The sequence below is a fragment of the Lactuca virosa genome, chromosome 8 (genome assembly GCF_052849685.1).
Source record: "Lactuca virosa cultivar CGN04683 chromosome 8, Lactuca_virosa_CGN04683_v6, whole genome shotgun sequence".
Lineage (NCBI taxonomy): Eukaryota > Viridiplantae > Streptophyta > Magnoliopsida > Asterales > Asteraceae > Lactuca > Lactuca virosa.
The window spans coordinates 349,769,294-349,774,193 of record NC_136433.1 but is presented as its reverse complement, the minus strand read 5'-3'; positions in this window follow the sequence as shown (position 1 = coordinate 349,774,193).

Below are 4,900 nucleotides of genomic sequence, written 5' to 3'. Positions count from 1 at the left end.
TTTCAAAATCAGAGTATACTTTTAAAGAAAAGTGTTGCAGAATTTTGTTCCCAGAAAAACATGATAAATATGTTATCAAAGTATTTCCAAAGAAATGTATTTTATTTATTTTAAAACAATGGGATGTCAACGTCAATACATAAACATAAGCATAAACAGAACTTACATTCATTTACGCTAGTGATCTAGATCACTTTCATCTCTCAGTGTAGTGCAACTTTATATCGACACCTGTGATACAAATAAACTGAGTGAGCCAGGTTGGCAAACCTGGTGAGAACAGAGTGTTCTCAACCCACATTAATATAGTTATTATGTTTAAACATCAAACAATTAACCTGATTACCCATCCCTGTTATCTTCCTTATTCTTAAGGATCTACCCTAAGAATCAACTATCCTTCAGTCAATCATTCATAAGGGTTATCCTAGGGAATACGTGCAAATTCCATTACTGCTAATTTCATTTATTAGGCACAGCTACCAAATTATCCTTTAGGCGCAGCTTCCAAGATTGTGTTGTTCTCAACTAGGCACATCTCCCAATATCATCTATCAGGCGCAACTGCCAGGATTATGATGTTCTCTATTAGGCGCAGCTGCCGATATTATCCTATAGACACATCTGCTATGATGTTTAGAGTACATCGCATTTCAAAATCATCTATACGTTGTGGTGCAACTACCAATATTAATCTATATCGTCTTTCATACCTCATCATTTATCTACCCATGTTATACCCATCATATTTGTAGATATAAAAAGCATCTATAGTTTTAGGTCTGAAGAAAAGGTTCAGATCTGGAAACAAAATACATCTACAACCTTGATCTGAAGAAGAAGGTTCAGATAGGGAAACAAAATACATCTACAACCTTGATCTGAAGAAAAAGGTTCAGATCTGGAAACAAAATACATCTACATCCTAGATCTGAAGAAAAAGGTTCAGATCTGGAAACAAAATACATCTACAACCTTAATCTGAAGAAAAAGGTTCAGATCTGGAAACAAAATATATTTATAGTGTAGATTTGAAAAACAAAGAAGTTTAAATCTTTCATCTAGCACAGATCTCAAGTAAATATGCACACATAGCACGTAATTTATAAAATACTTCATATCTATGTGTAAGATGAAAGTGACTATGCATTCACCTGATACGGAGTGATTTGGACATAACTTCGCTTCTTAACATAATCTTCTTTAATGAAACCGGGAAGTTTGCTTGAAAACCGGGCTCCGCGCGGGCAGAGTTTTAAACCGAAAAACTCTTTTTTTCGGAGACACCAGGCTCTTCGAGGCTTTCTCCTAGAGCTATAAAGGTCTCCTACGCTTCAGGGGTGTTTTCGGGGCTTGAGAGAGACTATAGAGTGAAAGAGATGTTGGAAGATGTGAGAAAAACACATGGCTTCGGACCTCTATTTATAGCTGCTGGACTTCGGATTATGCTGGGTGTAGTCTTCGGGTACGCTGGGCATACACTGAGGTCGTACAGACGTGTCATCAAACTGCTGGGGCGACGTGGACCACTTCGGGACCGCATAAAAGGTCAAACCGCGGGCGTACCACCTTCGTACGCGGGGCATACTTCGGTACGCTTGGCGTCCGACGATACGCTGGGCTCTGATACCAACTGTGATATCCCCATTTTCAAGGCCAGAAAAGACCGATTTGTTTATGCTTCATTTTCAAAATCATAGTATACTTTTAAAGAAAAGTTTTGCGGAATTTTTTTCCAAAGAAATGTATTTTATTCATTTTAAAACATTGGGATGTTAACGTCAATACAGAAATATAAGCATAAACAGAACCTACATTCATTTACACTAGTGATCTACATCACTTTAATCTCTCAGTGTAGTGCAACTTTATTTCGACACCTGTGATACAAATAAACTGAGTAGGTCAGGTTGGGAAACCTGGTGAGTACATAGGGTTTTCAACCCACAATAATATAGTTATTATGTTTAAACATCAAACAATTAACCTGATTACCCATCCCCATTATCTTCTTTATTCTTAAGGATCTACCCTAAGAATCAGCTATCTTTCATTCATTCATTCCTAAGGTTTATCCTAGGGAATACGCACGAAGTCCATTACTACTAATGTCATTTATTAAGCACAGCTACCAAATTATCCTTTAGGCGTAGCTGCCAGGATTGTGTTGTTCTCAACTAGGCGCAACTGCCAATATCATCTATCATGCACAACTGCCAGTATTATGATGTTCTCTATTAGGCGTAGCTGCCGATATTCTCCTATAGTCGCATCTGCTAGGATGTTTATAGTACATCGCGTTTCAAAATCATCTACATGTTGTGGTGCAGCTACCAATATTAATCTATATCATCTTTTATACCTCATCATTTATCTACCCATGTTCTACCCAGCATATTTGTAGATATAAAAAGCATATATAGTTTTAGGTATGAAGAAAAGGTTCAGATCTCGAAACCAAATACATCTACAGCCTTAATCTGAAGAAAAAGGTTCAGATCTGGAAACAAAATACATCTATAGTCTAGATTTGAAAAACAAAGAAGTTTAAATCTTTCATCTAGCACAGATCTCAAGTAAATATGCACACAAAGGACGTAATTTATAAAATACTTCATATCTATATGTAAGATGAAAGAGACTATGCATTCACCTGATACATAGTGATTTGGGCAGCACTGCGCTTCTTAAAATAATCTTCTTTGATGAAACTGGGAATTTTGCTTGAAAACCGGGCTCCGCGCGGGCAGAGTTTCGAACCGAAAAACTCTTTTTCTCGGACACTCCGGGCTCTGCGAGGCTTTCTCCTAGAGCTAGAATGTTTTCCTAGGCTTCGGGAGTGTTCTGGGGGCTTCAGAGAGACTATAGAGTGAAAGAGAAGTTGGAAGATGTGAGAAAAGCTCATGGCTTCGGACCTCTATTTATAGCCGTTGGACTTCGGATTACGCTAGGTGTAGTCTTCGGGTACGCTGGGCGTACATGGAAGTCGTACAGACGTGTCATCAAACTGTTGGGGCGACGTGGACCACTTCGGAACCGTATAAAAGGTCAAACTGCAGGCGTACCACCTTCGTACGCGGGGCGTACTTCGCTACGCTTGGCGTCCGAGGATACGTTGGGCTCTGATACCAATTGTGATATCCCTATTTTCAAGGCCAGAAAAGACCGATTTGTTTATGCTTCATTTTCAAAATCAGAGTATACTTTTAAAGAAAAGTGTTGCGGAATTTTGTTCCCAGAAAAACATGGTAAATATGTTATCAAATATTTTCCAAAGAAATGTATTTTATTCATTTTAAAACTTTAGGATGTCAACGTCAATACAGAAACATAAGCATAAACAGAACTTACATTCATTTACACTAGTGATCTACATCACTTTAATCTATCAGTGTAGTGCAACTTTATATCGACACCTATGATATAAATAAACTGAGTGGATCAGGTTGGGAAACCTGGTAAGTACATAGGGTTTTCAACCAACAATAATATAGTTATTATGTTTAAACATCAAACAATTAACCTGATTACCCATCCCCATTATCTTCTTTATTCTTAAGGATCTACCCTACAAATAAGCTATCCTTCATTCATTCATTCCTAAGGTTTATCCTAGGGAATACGCACGAAGTCCATTACTGCTAATGTCATTTATTAGGCACATCTACCAAATTATCCTTTAGGCGTAGCTGCCAGGATTGTGTTGTTCTCAACTAGGCGCAACTGCCAATATCATCTATCATGCACAACTGCCAGGATAATGATGTTCTCTATTAGGCGCAACTGTCTATATTATCCTATAGGCGCATCTCCTAGGATGTTTAGAGTACATCGCGTTTCGAAATCATCTACAAGTTGTGGTGCAGCTACCAATATTAATGTATATCATCTTTCATACCTCATCATTTATCTACCCATGTTCTACCCAACATATTTATAGATATAAAAAGCATCTATTGTTTTAGGTCTGAAGAAAAGGTTCAGATCTGGAAACAAAAGACATCTACAGTCTTGATCTGAAGAAAAAGGTTCAGATCTGGAAACAAAATACATCTACAACCTTGATCTGAAGAAAAAGGTTCAGATCTGGAAACAAAATACATCTACAGCCTAGATCTGAAGAAAAAGGTTCAGATCTGGAAACAAAATACATCTACAGCCTAGATCTGAAGAAAGAGGTTCAGATCTGGAAACAAAATACATTTATAGTCTAGATTTGAAAAACAAAGAAGTTTAAATCTTTCATCTAATACAGATCTCAAGTAAATATGCACACATAGCACGTATTTTATAAAATACTTCATATATATATGTAAGATGAAAGTGACTATGCATTCCCCTGATACAGAGTGATTTGGACAGCACTTCGCTTCTTAAAATAATCTTCTTTGACAAAACCGGGAAGTTTGCTTGAAAACCGGGCTCCACGCGGACAGAGTTTCAAACAAAAAACTCTTTTTCTCAGAGACTCCGGGCTCTCCGAGGCTTTCTCCTAGAGCTATAAAGGTTTCCTAGGCTTCGTGGGTGTTTTGGGGGCTTGAGAGAGACTTATAGACTGAAAGAGAAGTTTGAAGATGTTAGAAAAACACATGGCTTCAAATCTCTATTTATAGTCGCTGGACTTCGGATTACGCTGCGCGTAGTCTTCGGGTACGCTGGGCGTACACCGAGGTCGTACAAACGTGTCATCAAACCGTTAGGGCGATGTGGACCACTTTGGAAATGCATAAAAGGTCAAACCGCGGGGCGTAACACTTTCGTATGCAGGGCGTACTTCCGTACGCTTGGCGTCCGAGGATACGCTAGGCGTACCCTCGCACCCAACTTCGAGATTTCCCACTCCGACTTCAAAAATTCATATCTTTCGCATACGAGCTCGGTTTTTGATGTTCTTTATGTC